The sequence below is a fragment of the Solanum tuberosum genome, unplaced genomic scaffold, assembly GCF_000226075.1.
Source record: "Solanum tuberosum cultivar DM 1-3 516 R44 unplaced genomic scaffold, SolTub_3.0 scf00006, whole genome shotgun sequence".
NCBI lineage: Eukaryota > Viridiplantae > Streptophyta > Magnoliopsida > Solanales > Solanaceae > Solanum > Solanum tuberosum.
The window spans coordinates 20262-40899 of record NW_006238932.1 but is presented as its reverse complement, the minus strand read 5'-3'; positions in this window follow the sequence as shown (position 1 = coordinate 40899).

Genomic DNA, 20638 nt, shown 5'->3' with positions numbered 1-20638 from the left:
ATAACTTCTACTCTTATTTTCAAGATCTACTTTGAATAATATGTTTATTGAGTTGAGGATATATCGGAAACATCGTGATTTCTATCATATACACGTATGGTGTAACAACTTTGATTCGAGAAGATGGAAAATTGTAGCTCTCCTAAATATGGTGTCAGAACAAACAAAAGGCACTGATGGATCGTGTGTCAGACAACAGACTGTAGGTGGTGCTCCATTGTTGGGTTCAAGACTTAGGGATCTCTGATCCCACCCACAACACCATAGGTGAGGGTCAACAACTATTTATAGGAAAATTGTTTTTGAGTCAACTTCAAATGGTCATATCTTTTAGGACAAAATAAATTAGGTGGCCTTTGACCTATCGAATTAAAGATAATTGAATCCTCTTTCCAATGCGACCAAGTTTTCTAAAATCCAAGCTTGGAGCAAAAAGTTATTCTCATTTTAGTGAAGCCTTATTGGGCAGGCCACCAGCCACGACCCAATCGACGGGCAGTGGTTCAAACGACGACATCGTTAGCTTTAAGTCAGGGTCGTTTTTGTCCTTTTCCCTATGCGATAGACACTTAAGCTATGTCATTTTACATATTCTAAGCATAATAACCTAGTCAAACACACCCTGAACCCTTATTCTTCAAAAATTATCAAACGTACACTAAAAAGAAGAGGAAGAGTCGCCAGTGTCTTCCAAGAACAGGTTGAGGTGTTGTTCTAAATTCAGCCCCAAAATTTAAGGGATTTTTCCGTAGATTTCCTCACCAGGTATGTAGGATTTCAATAATGGGTTCCTTTCACCCATTAGGTTCCTAACATTAATTTAGTTCTTTACATTCTCATAAACTTTTCAAACCTAGGATTTATAGATTTTTAAGATTTATTGTTATTACGGTTTCTTTGATCTACATAAACTTGTTTCTTGATAATTTAGTATAATTCCATGCATATCACTCATAACTGTAGCTTGTGTAAATTAAACATGGTTCATGAATTATACTAGGTCAGTTAAATAGAAAATAATGCTTCAGATTTTAAATGTCACATTCTCTGTATTTAAATGTCGTATTCCCAGTTAGCATGTATGTTTTTGAGATATACATATTTAGTGCATTTTAGCTTAATGAATATTTTGATGGGAGTAGACTTAGCACCGAGTTGGACTAGGGTTCAGCGTACCCTAAAGTCCCAGAACTACGTGCCCATGTAGGTTTATAAGTCTACTTAGTTGGGATTTAGTTTTTAGTGATCACCCCTGGCAAAGGTATATTGGGTCCTCTCGATGGGGCTTATATAGTGGACTCCTCGATTACCTCACGTGGCTTATTTCGGTTAATAGTAGCTCCCACAATCAGACTCTTAGTTCATTGACCATGATTTAAGCATTCACTTAAGTATTCAGTCAGAATGTTATCTTAATGATTAGTAAATGGTCATTGTATCTAGTTATATTTAGGTTATACTTCAATACATATTTATATCCTTGTTCAGATTATACCGTTTCTCAGTTATGCGTTGTCTAGTGTATATACTTTGTTCAGCTTAGTATCAATATCCTTCATTCTCAGTACATTGAAAATATTGACACATACTTTGTGCTACATCATTTCATGATGTAGGATCAACTACTCAACATCCAGATCAAGCACATATCGATTCTCTATCCACAGTTAGAAGCCTCAATGGTAAGTCCTCATATTCCTAGGACAATAGACATGTTTTTATTTGAGTCAATATTTTAGTTTCAATCTTGCTAGAGTTAGCTGGGGGGATGTCCCAACAACTCAATTCAATTACAAGTTTTTCAGACATTGTAGTAGATCCAGCTTGAGTTGTTAATGGTTGTTTTAGTTATCACTAAACTCTAAGGTTTTTATAAGATTATTTGTGTTTTGACCCCACACCAACTATTTATTGATTTGGCCTCCACAGAGTTCATGCTTTACATAGTTATTTTTCAGTATGCTTATGATATGCCAGACTCAGAGTTAACATGATGTCACTCGTGATCCTAGGTCCCGTGTTACGTCAAAGGGGATTCCCCGAGGCATGACGACTTTGTATCAGAGCATTAGGTTCATCTTTCCTTCGGTGTCTGAAAATCGCACTAAGTAGAGTCCCTTAACTAAGTGCGAAGTATACTACACCTATGAGGGGGAAGTTGCGAAGTGTTTTAAAAAAACTTCACTTTATTTGCTATTCTTATCGTGCGTGAGGTATGATTCAAATTTTCCTTTCTAATCCATCGTTATACGTTTCAGATCATGCCAAATCGTAGAGCCAACATACAAAATTCTAATGCATCCAATGCTAACGCAGTTCCTCCAGTCCCAAACCATGAGGTTACAAATGTAGAATTCTAAATGTGATCCAGCTCTTGGCTCAAAATGTAGCCAATCAGAACAATCAACATGCCATAGTTCATGCAAACACTAATGGTTGATCAGCTCCAGCTAGGGTTTGAGACTTTATTCGTTTGAATCCGCTCAAGTTTGTAGGGTCACAGATTGGTGAGGACCCACAATTTTTTTTAATGAAATCAAGAAGATCATAGAGGTGATGCAAGTGACTATAAGTCATAGTGTGGAGCTGACATCCTACTAACTTAAGGATGTGGCTCATATGTGGTTCACTTAGTGGAAAGACAACAATGGTGTGGAAATCCTGTGACTTGGGATTCTTTTACTGGAGCTTTTCTGGACATGTTCTTCCTAAGGGGGTTGAGAGAAGCTAAAGCACAAGAGTTTATGAACTTGAAGCAGGGTTCAATGTCGGTCCAAGAACAGACTGAAGTTCAACCAGCTCTCCAGGTATGCTCCACACAAGGTTGTCGTTCCAAGGGCACAAATGAGTAAGTTTTTATTTGGGGTATCCAATTTGCTAATGATGGAGTGAAGGAATGCTATGCTTCTAGGGGATAAGGACATCTGATGACCAATGACTCATGCTCAAAAAGTTGAGGTAGATAAGCTTTGGGAAATGGCTAAGGATAAGAAAAAGGCCAGAATAGGAAATTAGGAATGCTCAAAGCAAAAGTCGAGCTATGGGAATCACTCATAGTTTCAGCAAAAGTTCTACAGCCCCATCACCTTCATTAGTTAGTGCTCCATCCCCTATTTTCGATGGGATCAAAAAGGTAGGGCACATGGCTGTAAGTCTCAGGGGAGTAGTTTAGGGAGCATGACTTTCCAAACTTGTCCAAAGTGTTGTAAGAACCATCTGAGCGAGTGTCTTGTAGGAAGGTGATCAACCCTCAACCACACCTCATTGAATACTAGGTGTGGGCGATCGTATTCTAGTATAAAACCCAAAGAAAGGTTGGGGTCGAACCCACAAGAAGCGGTACAAGTTCGAATTCAGTTACAAAGTTATAAATGTAATCTAATTGGTGGTAGGTGAAGATATTATTGTAAACACTTAGTTGAAGTGAAAGGGGTGACAACAAATATCTGATGAGGGATTGGTTTGTCAATTAACAACTAAAACAAATACAAAAACACGGGGGTTAAACAATATTAAGAGGAATTCTTGGGATGTGATCGATTATAGGCTAATTATAATATATGTGTAATTGAAGTTTATTAATAATTTTTTGAATCACTATGGATAGGCTAGACTATAAGTGCAATAGTTTTCTCTCGGACAACTATCACGATTCAGGCGAGTTCTCTCGAACCTCGACAAGCTTAACACTATAAAACAACCCAAAACCTTAATTTATCTACTCTCTAAAGCTGGATAGGTAGACGTAAGTTAAGATTTAGTCTCTCGAGTTGAACCCATAACAACTCACACGCTACAATCATCAATCGATAACCTTGGTTTTACAACCTCTCTCTCGAGCAAGCCCTAAACACTAAGCTAAAATTGTATTTGCCACTACAATTCATGAATTACTACTCAACTATCGATCCAACCCACAATAAAACGACATTTAAATAATTAAACAACAATACCAACAAGCTAATTAGACAAATAATCACATGATCACATCCCAAGAACTAGAGTTTTAGCTACACATCATAAAAGAAGAGAAACAATTACCAACTATATTAGCCATGAGCGGAGTAAAAGTTTCCAAGTCTTTACTATGCTCCAAATTGAATTAGTTTGAAAACCCAATAGCAATTCGTCAAAAATTTGTCTCAAAATCTTCAAAGTCTCCAATGGGAACTCAAAAACTCATAGAAAAACTCAAACATACGAATTCAAGGAATCAGAACTCCTCACTCTTCATTTAAAATTTCAATTTATAGCAGTTCAATTTGTGGCCGTAAAGACCATTGGGTGAAGTAAGTCACGCCTCGCCAACCCAGTCAGCGATCCTCCCTTCACTCCAATCCATCACAGATTTGCATTAGCCATTTGTCTTTAGGGTTCTGTGACTTTAGGCGATGAAGGTTACTGTAGTAGAGTCGTTCGGCGATCCAGTGACTGCCCATTTCTGTCGCCAAGTTAGTTCCTCCCAAGGGCTGGCATGCTGGAACTTTCGGCGAGCTAAGCAGCCACTCGGAGGTTCATCGAGGGGTCTAGGCGATCACCATGATTGCTTTTCTTCATTTCCTCCGCTTGCTGGCTCCTTTTTACCCGATAGTGTCCTTGCCTTTCTCCTTAGCTTTCATAACTGCAAAATCAACACTTTAACATTAGTTTAAAGCACAAATTAGGCATTTAAGGATAGTTAAATGATCAAAAAAAACCTAAATGAGTGGAATTCTCAGACTCATCAGTAGGGAAGGGGGGTTTGGGTGCGGTCAGTTTCGCCATAAGTTGCTTCTGCTAGATAGAGGCACGGGTTAACAACAATAGGTTTCAGTCTATAGCTCCAGCAGGTCGCCTAACTCAGCATGGTACTTCATGTGGTACAGGTGGTGGTCAGCAAGAGAATCGGTTGTATGCTCTTCAGGATTGCCAAGACCAAGAAGTTTCTCCTGATGTAGTCACTGGTACGTTATAAGTCTTCCATCTATATGTTTATGTATTGTTAAATCCAGGGGATACCAAGTCGTTGTAAGTCTGTATAAAGCAGTTAAATTCGGTGTCAGTACAAAAAATCTCTTAGAACCCTTCTCACTCTCCACTCCAGTTGGTGACCCAGTTATAGCTAGATGGGTATACAAAAATGGCCCTGTCATAGTCTTCTAGAAAGTCTACTCAGTAGATCTTGTACAGATATAAATGGTAGAATTCGATATCATTCTAGTCATGGATTGGTTAAATTCTTGTTATGCCTCAACTGATCATAGAACTAGGATCGTTCAGTTTCAATTTCCAAACGAGCCAGTCTTAGATTGGAAGGATAGTAGCTCAACACCTATAGGTCGATTAATCTCTTACCTTAAGGCCATAAAGATAATCTTTAAAAGGTATATCTATCATTTTGTTTGGGTTAAGGATTCAAACTTCGAAACCTCAACTCTGGAGTCACTCCTTGTAGTAAATTAGTTTCAAAAAGTGTTCCTAGAAGATCTTCCCAGAGTTCCTCCTGAAAGGAAAATTGACTTTATAATAGATATCCTCTCAGATACAAAGTCTATTTCGATTCCTTCTTACAGAATGGCTCCAGCTGAGCTTAAGGAATTGAAAGAGCAGTTGAAAGACCTTCTAGATAAGGGCTTTATGAAACCTACTATCTCTCATGGGGTGTTCCAATGTTATACATGAAAGAGAAAGACAGTTCTCTTAGAATGTGCATTGACTATCATCAGTTGAACAAAGTCACAATAAAGAATAATCATCCCATCCTAGGATTGATGACTTGTTTAACCAGGTTCAGTGTACTAGTTGATTTAATAAGATAGACCTCAGATTCGGCTATGATCAGCTTAGACTCAAATATAGTGACATTTTGAAGAGAGCCTCCAGAACTAAGCATGGTCATTACGAATTTGTAGTTATATCTTTTGGACAAAAAAATGCTCCTACTGCTTTCATGGACTTAATGAATAGGGTGTTCAAATAGTATTTGGACTTGTTTGTTATCGTCTTTATTGATGATATCCTTATTTATTATCGAAGTGAGGAGGAGCATGCGACTCATCTAAGAGTTTTTCTGCAAACTCTCAAAGTTCGCAACTTATTCGCTAAGTTCATCAAATGTGAATTCTTGTTATAGTCAGTCGCTTTCCTTTGTCATGTGTTATCTAGCGAAGTGATCCGAGTAGATTCTCAGAAAATTTACTGGCCCATACCCACCTCTCTAACTGATATTAGATGTTTCTTGGGTTTGTCCGGTTATTACAGGATGTTTGTTGAAGGATTTTGATCCATAGCTTCCCCTTTGACCAAGTTAACTCAGAAGAAGGTAAAGTTTCATTGGTCATATGATTGTGAGAAAAGTTCCTTAGAACTGAAGACCAGGTTGACTACAACTCTAGTCTTGACTCTACCAGATGGTTCAGATGGTTATGTGGTTTATTGTGATGCATCTAGAATCGGCCTAGGTTGTGTAGTGATGCCGCAAGGTAAGGTTATTTCTTATGCTTCTAGGCAGCTTAAGGTCCATGAGAAGAATTTTCCTAACTCATGACCTCGAGCCTGCAGCCATAGTAGTTTCCCTAAATATTTGGAGACACTACTTGTATGGTGTTCATGTTGATGTGTTAACAGATAATAAGAGTCTCTAGTACTCATTCACCCACTACGAGTTGAATTTTTGTTTGAAGGGATGGCTTGAATTCCTCAAGTACTATGACATGAATGTTCTTTATCATTTGGGTAAGGCCAATGTAGTGGCAGATGCTCTTAGTAGACCGTCTATGGGTAGTGTGTCACATGTTGAGGAGGAGAAGAAAGAATTAGCTAAAGATTCTAACCGGCTTGCTCGCTTAGGAGTTTGCCTTAAAGACACATCAGAGGGTATTTTTATAGCTTAGAATTGATCAGAATCTTCATTGGTAGCAGAGGTTGTGGAAAAAAAGGAGAGCGATCCTATACTACTTCAGTTAAAAGGTGTAGTTCATCAACAAAGATTTGAGGTTTTCTCCCAAGGAGGAGATGGTGTACTTTGTTACCAGGGTCCCTTATGTGTTCCAAATATGGGTGAGTTGAGACAGCAGATCCAAACAGAAGCCTGTATTTACATGTATACTATTAATTTGGGTGCCACTAAGATGTACCGTAATCTACGCTAAGTGTATTGGTGGAACAACCTCAAGAGGGACATCACAGATTTTCTGGCTAAGTGACCTAACTGTCTACAGGTTAAGGTAGAACAGAAGAAACCAGGAGGTATGACTCAAGAGATTAACATTCGTACATGCAAGTGGGAATTCATAATTAGTGATTTTCTTACAGGTTTATCTCATACTAGAAGATAGCATGACTCCATTTGGGTGATAGTGGACAGACTCACTAAGTCAGTTCACTTCTTTGCGGTCAAGACAATCGATTCAGCGGATGAGTATGCCAAACTCTTCATCAATGAGTTAGTCAGATTAAAGTCCTCAGCTTACCTATAACTTCTATAGATTATTACAGAAAGGTCATGGTACTCAGGTGAGTCTCTATACGACATTTCATCCACAGACAGATGGTAAGGCAGATCATATCATTCAGACTTTAGAGGACATGTTGAGAGCTTGTGCGATCGATTTCAAGGGTAATTGGGATGATCACCAATCTTTCATAGTGTTTTCCTATAATAATAGCTACCATTTCAAAATTGATATCGCCCCTTATGACACATTATATGTTCATAGATGCAGATCTCCGGTTGGGTGGTTCGAAGTAGGTGAAGAAGCCTTGATTGGGCCATATTTGGCTCATGAGGCTTTCGAGAAAGTTCAGCTCATAAGAGATAGGATAAAGACTACTCAGAGTCATCAGAAGTCCTATGTAGATGTGAAGAAAAGGGACTTAGAGTTTGAAATCGATGATTGGGTTCCCCTAAAAGTCTCACCTATGAAAGGAGTGATGAGATTTTGGTAATAAGGGAAGCTCAATCCCCGATATACAGGTCCTTACAAAATCTTGAAAATGGTTGGTAATGTGGCCTATAAGTTAGAGTTGAAAAAGTGTATGGGTTATCCGACATCAATAGTACCAATAGAGAGTGTGGCTGTGAAGGATAATCTCACTTATAAAGATGAAGCTTTCCAGGATTCTATTTCAGTACCAACAGAAGCCACCGACGGACTGCCTGTTAAACCACGGACCATAGGCAGGGTTCCATCGATGAGTCCCAGACTTAAGGATGTCAGATCAAACCCACGGCCGACGAGTACGGTCCATTGTTGGACCTATGGACCGTAGGTGAGGTTCAACAACTATTTAGACAAAAATGTCTTTTCGGTCAACTTCAAATGATCTTATTAGTTAGAACAAAATGAATTAGATGCATTGTGACCTATCAAATTAAAGGTAATTGAATCCTCTTTCGAATACCACCAAATTTGCTCAAATACAAGACCAAAGTAAAAAGTTATACTCGTTTTAGTGAAGCCCTATCGGTCAAGCCACAAATTACGTCCCAGTCGACAGGTAGTGGTTCAAACGACGACCCGTTAGTCCCATCTAGGACAAATTTTGTAAGCATTAAGTCAGGGTCATTTTTGTACTTTTCTCTATGCATTGGGCTCTGAAACTACGCCGTTTTACTCAGTCTAAGTCTAATAACCTAGTCAGACATACCCATAACCATAATTCTCCATAAATCACCCAACTTAAGCAAAAAGATAAGGAAAAGTTGCCAGTTTCTTCCAAGAAAAAGCAAAGGTGTTCTTCGAAGTTCAGCCCCGAAATCCAAAGGATTTCTCTGTAGATTTCGTCACTATCTATGTGGGATTTCATTAGTGGTCTCCTTTAACACATTAGATCCCTAAAATTAAGTTAGTTCTTAAGATTATAATAAACTATTCAGACATAGGGTTTCTAGATTTTAAAGATGTATTGTGACTATGGTTCATTTGATCTACATCAACTTGTTTCTTGAATTTATAGTATAATTCCATGCATAACACTCAAAACCCTAGTTTGTGTAAATTTATCCTCGTTTATGAATCATACTTGCTAGGTCAGTTAAATAGAAATTCATGCTCCAGATTTCGAATGTCACATTTTCAGTATATAAATGTTGCATTCCCAGTTAGCATGTCAGTTTTTTAACTTTTCATAGTTATTGCATTTTAGCTTCATGAATATTCAGATGAGAGTATACTTAGCATCGAGTTGGACTAGGGTTCAACATACCCTAAAAGTCCAAGAACTACATGCCCGCGTAGGTTTATAAGTTCTCTCATTGGGCATCCATTTTTAGTGATCACGCCACAATAATGTCTCTATATCGCTTGCAAAGTATAGTGGATCCTTTCGATGGGGTGTATACATTGTACTCCATGTTTAGCTCAGCAAGGTTCTGGTTTGGCTTCTTTAGCAGTACTATCATGCCATCCTAGAACAAGTTGATTCTCCTCCAAGCTAAAGTCACCTGTCTTGGTTGAATCATTGCACAGGAGATGGTCATGAGGGCCAAGCAGCGCCAGACATCCCTCATTTTTCCGGTATTTATCAGCGAGTTGTGCAGACGAGGTCTGTGACAAGAGATGAATAGAATGATATGGAACTGATTCCCACCTCCTGTACCGATATTTGGAGGATTGAGGTGGTGAATTTGTTGGATGAGGCCGAGAAGAAGAAGGCAGCCCAGATGGATACATAATCGATTGTGGAAACTGATGCACTACTTGCAGAGGCACCTTTGCCTACTCCGGTCCTTGGGCCTTCAGGCATATCTAGCACTGCCCCTTCAATGACACCTAGTACCTCTATAGATCCCTTGCTTCCTTGGTCTGGTGCTCCTGCTGCTTCTACCTCAGGCAACCCATTATGCTGATAGGCACGCCTTCAGGCTTGAGGCCACAATTCCTGGAAATATCGAGAGGGCCCTTGCTAAAGTTGTGAAACCCTTGAATTCTACTATTGATACCCTTGCGACAAAGATAGCGGTGTGCGAGTGTGGCCAAGGGGCCACTAAAGAGGAGACGACTCTAAATGCTGCTATTATTGAGCTGAGAAGAGTTGTGGACCAACTGATGTCCATCGACATGTCGATGATTTTTAGGATGGTGGAGATTCCTGATATACCAATTGATCCAAATATGGCTCCAGCGACCACCAGAAATGAGGTTCGAGGTGAGGAGGTAGTTGCTGCCGAGTATGAGGCTGAGACCGATGAAAAGCAACTTGGTGTTGATGATGAGGTTTCTTATGAGGGCCTTACGGTGGGCTATGGTAGATTCAGCTGCGCAGAGATCTTTGGCAGACACCATTGGCTGACCCGAGTAGAGTTAGTAGTGCTGATGTTGCATCGGAATCTGATGCCCCGACAGATGAAGCGACTGTGTAGATAGGACCCTTCTTTACCTCTCTCTCTTTCACTTTTATTGATTTTAGTGTTTTATTGCATTTGACGACAAATTGTTTTTTTGTTTGTGGTGGGGTGAGGTATTTCCATACCTACCCCATGTGATTATTGTGTTTATTTATATATTGGTTCTGTTATGCTGTAAATTTGTGTTTCGGCACAGTTTTTGTGGATGTTTGTGCTTGTGGCTCCGTATTTTGAATGAAATGGGTTTTTGGGCCACCGTAATTTTTTTTTGTGGAACCTCCTATTGTGTTTGAATGTGGTTGTTATTGTGCGAATTTGACTATCGGTTACGATCAATACCGATGACTCAAATAGTGCTCTTAATCAAACAAAAATTAATGTGTGGCTACGATGAGGCCAAATGAAGGTGCATAGACAATGTGTGAACTTTTTGAATCTCGTTGTGACTAGCCGGTTATCAAATAAGTCTCTTGTGATGAACATTGCTCACTAGCGAAATTCTGGAGTCTTGTTTGATATTGGGGTCAATGCCTTGTGTGATGAGCTTACCGTGAACCTTGTGTGATGACACCTACAATTTTCCACGTTGATTAAGTTAACTAAGTGATGCAAGCTCTTGAAATGACCATAGGCAACAATCTTAAAGAGTGAAACAATTTGACATTATACTTCTTTTGTTGCCTACCTTATGAGTGAGTGAATTTTATTTGAGCACCCTTTGAGCCTTATCCTTTTCTTGGAAGAAACATGAGCAAATGAGACCTTTCTTTACCCATTCACCCATAATCTTCATGAAGTGTGGTTTGTTTGAATCGCCAACTTAGGCCAAAAGCCTATGTTAGGTGTGTTGGGGAAGGAGAAGGAAAATTAAGAACTGCAAAGAAGTCCCCCGTTGATCCATGGTTGTGAAAAATATTGAACCTCTGCATACAAAAATGAGAAAAGAAGATGAAAAAGAAAAAGAACGAAAAAGTTGAAAAATAAAGTTGTGAAACTGCAAACGAAATGGGGTGTCCGGTATTCCATGAGAGGTGAATAAAGGGGTCACTTTTGAGCATCAGTGAAAATATTAAAGAAAAGGAAAGAAAGTATTTTCATACCACATTTCATGAGGATAGCAACCACTGAGCCTTAATGACCATACCTTTACACCCAGCCCCGTTAAAGGTCTTGAAAAGACCTTTTTCATCTAAAGTTAGCTGAAGAGAGTGTTGATTGGAAAATAAGGGTAAACCTATGGGTGAAATCATGCATTGTCTTCATGTTTGTTAGTGTGAGAGTTGTATGTGATTCTGGAGCTTTAAATTATGAAGAATAGTGTGTGAATTTGGAATCATTCTTTGTGTGAGGGCAGTTGAGTACCTTTGTTAAGCTTGAACTTGCATTTGAAAGAAGCATTGTGAACTTGAGAATCTTACGTAATGGTGAGTAACAACTTGAACCATTGAGTGCACAATTTATCCTAGCATAAGTAAGTTGAGTCTTTTTGTGTGCATTCATGATTGAGTCTTATGTAGCACTTTTTGAGACATCCTTTTTGAACTGTTGAACCTGAGTTTTACTTGAGGACAAGCCAAAGATTAAGTTGGGGGTGTTGATGAGTTCGAGATTTGTACTCATTTAGGGCATTATTTACATTGATTTAGTGTCCTCAAATTCTTGTTTTGTGTCGATACATGATGTAAAACCCTTAATTTTTAGGTATATGAATTGAGAAACAAAGGAAGGATACTAATTTCCAAAACGGAACGAAGCAAGCTAAAATAATGAAGAAAAGAAAGCCTAGTAATCGCCTAGTCCACTTGGCGAGTCGCCGAATGGCTATTTGACCGCCTAAAGTTCCAGTGTCCCTAACCTTGAAGGATAAGACCAAGTTGGCGAGAGAAAGGAGCAGTCGGTGGATCGTCGAGTGGTTGCGCGATGCAGTGTTGGATCTCCCAAAGTTACAGACCTTAAGCAAGCTGAAGGCCAAGGCAGAAGGGTGAGAATATTGGTCAAAGGGCAGATCGCCGATCCTGACTTACTACGTCGAATGACCCTTCGTAACATATTTTTGGCTGCTATAAATACATTTTTTGAACATTTAGTTTATGATAAGATTATTATTGAATTTCAGTCCTAAGTTTAGGGGATTGAATTCTGAGTATTGAGACAAGTTTTCTCTAGCTTTTCCTTAGCTTAGAAGAGTTGAAGTTTTTCATTTTTGATAAATTGGAAGTGGGTCTTTGAGATTCCTTGAATTGGAACATTGTAAGAACGAAATCAATCTTACCAGTTGATGGAAACTCAATTTGGTAACGATTTTTATCTTTTTATAATGTCTATCTAAACCGCTAATTCTTGGGGTGTGGTTATTTGATTATGGGCTAATTTAGTGTATGGGTATTGCTAATTGTTAGTTTAAATGTTGTTTAGAACTGATTTCAATCAGTAATTGTGGCTAAAATTTAATCAGTAATTGTGGTTTAATTTAAGAATTGTAGTTGCAAATGCAGTTCTACTTTCGTGTTTTTGTATTGCTCGAGAGAGATGTTTTAAAACCAAGCTTAATGATTGATGGTCAGTGGATATTGGGTTGACATGGGTTCAACACGAGAGAGTGAATCCTAATCTCAGTTCCACATATTCAGCTCGAGAGAGTGAATAGACTAAGGAGTAGGCTGGTTTTATTTTTCTTGATTGTTGATGTTCGATAGAAATCAACTTAATTCCGGGTAAATTTTTCGAGAGAAAATTTATTCCTTCTATGGCTTAGCTTACTAACTAATATTCAACTATTTCCTAACAGTTGTAATTACCAATTTGTCTATATTAGCCTATAATCGAATCACATCACAATAACTCGTCTCATTATTGTTATCTCGTATTGTTTTCGCTGTTGTATTTGATAATTATAACCAACCCCCCCTTATTTGACTTTCGTGTCACCCTCTGATTTGAATTATGTTTTTATAGTATAATGTTTATTCCTATTATTGATTTGACCATGTTCACACTTTCTTATTAAATCTTAATCATGTACCGCTCCCTGTGAGATTCGACCCCAACTCATTTTGTCGGGTTATATAATGATTAACGATTGTTGATGCTTAAAATTGGATGAAGTATCTTTGAAACGTTATTAATCACCGACCTAGTGAAGATAGAGTATAGGAATGGTATGTTGCTGGAAAATATGAACTTCGCTAGGCTCATGACTCGTGCTCCGCAAGTTGAGGGAGATAAGCTTAGGGAACAAGCTAAGGATAATAAGAAGGCTAGAACAGACAACTATGAGTATTCTCAACAGAAATCCGATGGTGGAAATCGCTTGCAGTTTCAGCAAAAAGTCTTCAACTCCAGCGCCTTCATCAGCTAGTGTTCCATCTTCCATGTTTCGACAGGATCAGAAAGGTAAGGCATTGGATCTAACTCTCAAGGTAGTATTTCAGGCACCAGAACCTACCCCACTTGTCCAAGGTGTGGTAAAAACCATCCAAGTGAGTGTCTTGCAGGAAAGGAAGGATGTTTTGGGTGTAGTCAATATGGTCAGAGGTTGAGATATTGTCCTCCTACTAAACAGGGTCAAGGGGGCAATAATGGTAGGGCTCAGTCCACAACTTCAGCAGCACTAGTAGGTCGCCTTACTCAGCAGAGTAATTCGTCTGGTACAGGTGGCGGACAACCCAAAAACAGGTTGTATTCTCTTTAGGCTCTCTAGGATCATGATGATTCTGCTAATGTAGTCACTGGTATGTTGCAAATTTTTAACTTAGATGTTTATGCTTTGTTAGACCCAGGGGCTACTCTCTCCTTTGTAACTCCTTATATAGAATTCAACTTCAATGTTAGTCCAGTCGGTGACCAAGTTATAGCTAGACGTGTATACAAAAATTGCCCCGTCACAGTTTCTCAAAAAGTCACCTCAATAGATCTTGTAGAGTTAGAAATAGTGGAGTTTGATGTCATTCTAGGCATGTATTGGTTACATTCGTTTTATGCCTCGGTCTATTGACGAACTAGGATCATTCGTTTCTAGTTTCCAGGCGAACCATCCTGAGAATTGAAGGGTAGTAGCTTAGCCCCTGTTGTTCGACTCATATCTTACCTTAAGGTTAGAAATATGATTTCTCAGGGTTATTTCAATCATCTTGTTCGGGTAAAGGATTCAAGCTCTGAAACCACAACTTTTGAGTCAGTTCCAGTAGTTAATGAGTTTCCAGAAATGTTTCTAGAAGTACTTTCCAGAGTTCCTCCTGAAAGGGAGATTGACTTTGGAATTGATTTCCTCCCAGATACCCAACCTATTTCTATTCCTCCTTATAAAATGGCTCCAGCTGAGCTTAAGGAATTGAAGGAGTAGTTTAAAGACCTTCTAGATAAGGGTTTCATCAAACCTAGTATTTCCCCATGGGGACCACCAGTGTTGTTCGTGAAAAAGAAAGACGGTTCTCTCAGGATGTGTCTTCTAGATAAAGGCTTCATCCGACCTAGTATTTCACCATGAGGTATACCAGTGTTGTTCGTGAAGAAGAAAGATGGTTCTCTCAGAATGTGCATTGACTATAAGCAGTTGAACAAAGTCACAATCAAGAATAAGTATCCTATACCCAGGATTGATGACTTGTTCGACCAAATTCAGGGTGCTAGTCATTTCTCGAAGATAGACCTCAGATCCAGTTATCATCATCTTAGAGTCATAGGTAGTGACATCCCAAAAATAGTCTTCAGAACTTGGTATGGTCATTATGAATTTGTAGTTATGTCATTTGGACTAACCAATGCTCCTACAACTTTCATGGATTTGATTAATAGAGTGTTCAAGCAGTATTTGGACTTGGTCATTATCATCTTTATTGATGATATCCACATTTACTCTAGGAATGAGGAAGAACATGCGACTCATTTAAGGGTTGTCCTGCAAACTCTCAAAGATCGCTTGTTATTCGCTAAGTTTAACAAATGTGAGTTTTGGTTGAAATCAGTTGCTACTCTTGGGCATATTATGTCTAGAGAAGGGATCCGAGTGGATTCTTAGAAAATAAAAGTAGTGAAACAATGGCCCAGACCTACTTCTCCTACAAATATAAGAAGTTTCTTTGGTTTGGCTGGTTATTACAGAAGATTCATGGAAAGATTTTCATCCATAGCCTCTCCATTAACTAAGCTGACTCATATAAGGGTTAAGTTTCAGTGGTCAGATGATTGTGAGAAAAGCTTCGCAGAACTAAAAACTAGGTTGACTACAAATATTGTTTTGACTCTACCAGAAGGTACAGACGGTTATGTGATGTATTATGATGCCTCATCAGTTGACCTAGGTCGTGTGTTGATGCAGCGGGGTAAGGTCATAGCTTATGCTTCTAGACAGATTAAGGTGCATAAGAAGAACTATCTAACTCATGACCTCGATATTGCAGCAATAGTGTTTGCACTTAAGATTTGGAGACATTACTTGTACGGTGTTCATGTAGATGTGTTAACAGACCGTAAAAGCCTTCAGTATGTGTTCACCCCGAAAAAGTTAAATCTTCACCAAAGGAGTTGGTTTGAGTTCCTCAAGGATTATGATATGAGTGTGCATTACCATCCTGGTAAGGCTAATGTAGTAGTAGATGCCCTTAGCAGACTATGTATGGGTAGTGTAGCACATATTGAGGAAGAGAGAAAAGAACTGGCAAAAGAGGTTTACAGGCTTGCTCACTTGGGAGTTCGCATAGTTCAGAATGGGGTAGAATCTTCATTGGTAGCGGAGGTTAAGGAGAAACAAGAGAGTAATCCTATATTGCTTTAACTAAAGGGGTGCAGTACATCAGACGAGAGTTGCGGTTTTCTCCCAAGGGGGAGATGGTGTGCTTTGCTATCACGGTCGATTATGAGTTCCTAAGGTGGGTGAGTTGAGACAGCAAATTCTTGTAGAAGCCCATAATTCCAGATATTCTATTCATCCAGGCGCCACTAAGATGTACCGCGATCTTCGGGATCTCATTTGGTGGAATGGTATGAAAAAGGATATAGTAGATCTTGTGGCTAATTTCCATAATTGCCCGCAAGTGAAGGTAGTACATCAGAAAGCATGGGTTATGAATCAAGAGATCAATATTCCTACTTGGAAGTGGGAAGTGATCAACATGGACTTTATTACAGGTTAACTTCATACTCGCAGATAGCATGACTCCATTTGGGTGATAGTTGACACAATTACTTAGTTTCCATGCCTTTTGGCGGTTAAGACTACAGATTCGGCGGAAGACTACGCCAAGATTTACATTAATGTGAAAGTCAGGTTATATGGTGTCCCTTTATCTATCATCTCAAATAGAGGTCCTCAGCTTACCTCTTATTTTTGGAAGTCTTTTCCAAAAGGTTTTGGTACTCTAGTTAATCTTAGCACAACGTTTCATCCACACACGGATGGTTAAGTAGAGCATACCATTCAGACCTTAGAGGACATGTTGCGTGATCAACTTAAAGGGTAGTTGCGATGATCACCTTCCTCTTATAGAGTTCGCCTACAATAATAGCAGCCATTCCATTGTTGAGATGGCCCCTTATGAGGCTTTGTATGGGCGTAGATGTAGATTTCTGATTGGTTGGTTTAAAATAGGTGAAGCAGCCTTGATAGGCCCAAATTTGGTTCATGATGCTATGGAAAAGGTTCAGATCATTAGAGATAGACTTAAGACAGCCCAGATCACCAAAAATCCCATGCAGATGTAAGTAGAAGAGACTTGGAGTTCCAAGTTGATGATTGGGTTTTCCTGAAAGTGTCACCTATGAAGGGTGTGATGAAATTTGGCAAGAAGGGGAAGCTCAGTCCTAGATATGTAGGCCCTTACAGGATCTTGAAAAGGATTGTTAACTGACATATGAGTTAGAGCTGCCAGCAGAACTAGCAGAAGTCTATTTGGTCTTTCACATTTCATTGTTGAAGAAGTGTGTGGGTAATCCAGCATCCATAGTACCATTGGAAAGTGTGGTTGTGAAGGATAGTCTCACTTATGAAGATGTTGTAGTTGAAATTGTTGATCTTCAGGTTCGAAGGTTGAGAAACAAAGAAGTTGCTTCAGTTAAGGTTTTGTGGACGAGTCAGTCCATCCAGAGAGCTACTTGGGAAGCAGACGCAGCCATGAAGGCCAAGTATCCTCATCTCATTCCTTCTGATTTCATTACAGGTTGAGGTAATAGTTTCTCTCTAGTTTTTCAGTCTTTCATACGTAGCTTTAGTCTTTGTATCTTGTTCCTTCAAAATGCAGATTCCAGAAGTTGCAGGTGCCACCGATGGGCACCACTCACAGGTCGTAGGGTGACCCACAGACCGTATGTGGCGTCTGTGGATGACCACCTACAGCCCCTCATCAGAAAGCACAAAAAATTTGGCTAAGGGTAGACCCACGCCGCAAACCACGGTCTGTGGTCCAGGGCTGTAGATCGGACACTAGATTTGCAAGTGCCAGAACGCAGTCGAGGGCCGAGCCGAATTGACCGTCGGTCTAGTCCGTCGATGACCCACACAACTTTTAAGTCAACGGTCATTTGGTCTTTTTGTTATGCGTTGGACCCCTAAACTACGTAGTTTTTGTCTGTTTTAGCCTAGCAACCTAATTAGAACTTACCCTAGTAAACTCATTCTCCAAAAATTCATCAAATTGAACAAAAAGAAGGAGAAAGAGTCGACCAAGCCCTAGTCCAAGAAGGCAACAAGGTTTCGTCATTCCAGCCCCGAAATCGAAAGATTTCCCCTTGAAATGCATCACCAGGTATGTGGGATTTCACTAGTTGGTTCCTTTCACACATTAGGTCCCTAGATTTCAGTCAGAATATTGATTCTGTTAATATTATCTAGACCTAGGTTTACTTAAATGTTAGAAATTGTTGAGCTTTAGATTTTAGAATGATCAAAAACAGATTATCATATTGTTGCTTAGTATCTTGCATGATATTCAGAACCCTAGGTTTGTAGATTCGTTTAGTTCGAACACATGATAGGTCAGTCTAAATAGATATACATGCTTCAGTTTGCGAATGTAACATTATTAATACTGGTTGCATTCTAAGAGTTTTGTATGTCAATAATTAAGCTATCCAGTACTTCAGTATTTCAGTCATAATAATGCATATATACATTCTAATTGGGAGTAGGCTTAGACCGAGTGGACTAGGGTTCAGCATACCCTAATTGTAACACCCCTAAATACTAACCAAGATTTGCATGTCGATTTACCATTGCTTAATTACTAGAATATGTTTTAGTCTCATTTTGGGAACTTGAAGTGTTGTGATAATTGCCAACTTGCTTAGCATAAATTCTTATCGTAATTTAAGGATTTGTGATGGGGTGTTTAGGTAATATTCTAATTATAATTTTGTTTAACTTTAAAAGGAGTTGAGGGATATATATATAAGTGTATATCTATACATTTTGGGCAGCACCTTTGAGGGACAGCTGCCCAAGGGATAAACATCACCTGTTGACTATATATTTTCACCCCTCCTTTAGTAATTTCGTTTTCCTCAAGCCTTAGAACATTAGAAACATATCTAAACAGAGTGTTCTTCAAAATCACAAGAGAAACTTGGCCCTTTTTGGCTGGAATTCAAGAACACACACTTCTTGTTGGTTGTATGTACTCGTGAACAAGTTGAGGACCTTGATACATTGGTTGGACTGTTTCTTTGCTAAAGCACCGAGGTTTGTGTATAAACTTGTACTTGCACTCTTTTAACCTCTAGTATATCTGAAATTGGATCTTGGTACCTTGGTTACCTCTAGTCACTTTGCATTGTTGTGTTGGTATCCTTTGAGACGTTAAAGACGCTTGTGTAACTCGCCCACTTGTATGGATCGTTTGATCACCTGGCACTCTTGTTGGGACCTTGTCCTTCCTGTGGCTGTGACTTTGTCACTCTTATCATGCCTCTTGATTCGGATCATTTGCCATCTTGACTCTGGATTTTTAGTTCGTTTTAAGTATGGATGTTGTCCATTTTAAGTACGAATTAGAAAACCATTTTTAATATGGTTCTTGGTTCTCTTGATTATTGGGCTTTGACCCTTCTTGATACAGGGCGTCGACCCTTCTTGATACTTGCTTGTGCTTGGTGTGAGGACATGATGTACATGTTCGGCGAGTCTTGCTGTTGAATCTCTTGGAAAATGATGCTATGAACGTTCTTGACATTTGGGTCTTTAAATATCGAACTTGATACTCTTTATATATTGTTTACTTGATTTATTAATTATGTTCAATTATGTTGCTCATGACTTGAAAAAGTTTGTTTTGTTGAATCGGATGGCTTCGAAACTATAGTTTTGCACCACTAAGCTATATGCTTAGCGATAGTTGTATCTATCGTAGGGAATGATCGAGAGGAGGCATGAAGCTGGCCATTGGTTATGGAAGATCACAATTGCATATAGACATCTATATTTTGCATAAACCTTGGGACTTGTACATGATCTATGTGTTGTATATTTACATGAAGTTTTGAGGACGAATTTGATCATGTCACCATGGGTTGTAATATAAGTATGACTATGTGTTTTGTTCTTTTGGGGTGTGTAAGCCCAAGTCTTGTAATATATTAAATTTACCACTAATTTTGAATGATGGTGTGAAACAGGAAACACCTAGTTTGAGTACTAGGAGGTTAGATATATATATATATATATTTACTAATGTGAGGACAATATAGATATGCTTAAAAATCTCGTGAGTTATTGGCTTATATGACTTTGGTAGGGTCGTTACAATTATTGGTATCAGAGCCTAGGTTTGTGGTTCTAGGAGTTTTGATGTGACTTACTTGTATACTTGTTCGCATTCGAAAAAGGTTCTATTTGGATTATTTGTTCACTTAGATGGTTTATAATATTTTTATCGCATGTATAGTGCACATGCATCATGTACATGTCCCTAACGCAATCTGATCTTCCCTTTTGAAGGATTAAGTTATGGCCTCTTCTTCTGACCGACCTATGGAAGCTGATCGTGAAGGGTCGGGTAACTCTGTGCCCCAACCTCATGCACTAGAAGAGGTTGGAGAACCTTTCTCGAATCAGTATGTTACCCGCACTAGTGAGTCTGAAGTGGGAAACCATCAGGGTGTAAGAGCGGGTTCACATCCTCACATGAGCCGTGGTACTCAAGCCATGAATCCTCCTTTTCAACAAATGGCTGAATTCTTCAACCACATGGCTGAAGCGATACATGAGCCCAACGTGATTAACTTTGAGAAAATGAGGAAAATGGGTGGAGTGGAGTTTGAAGACACTGTTGATCCCACATATGCTGAACAATGGCTGGAGCGCATGGAGAGGGTATTTGAGCA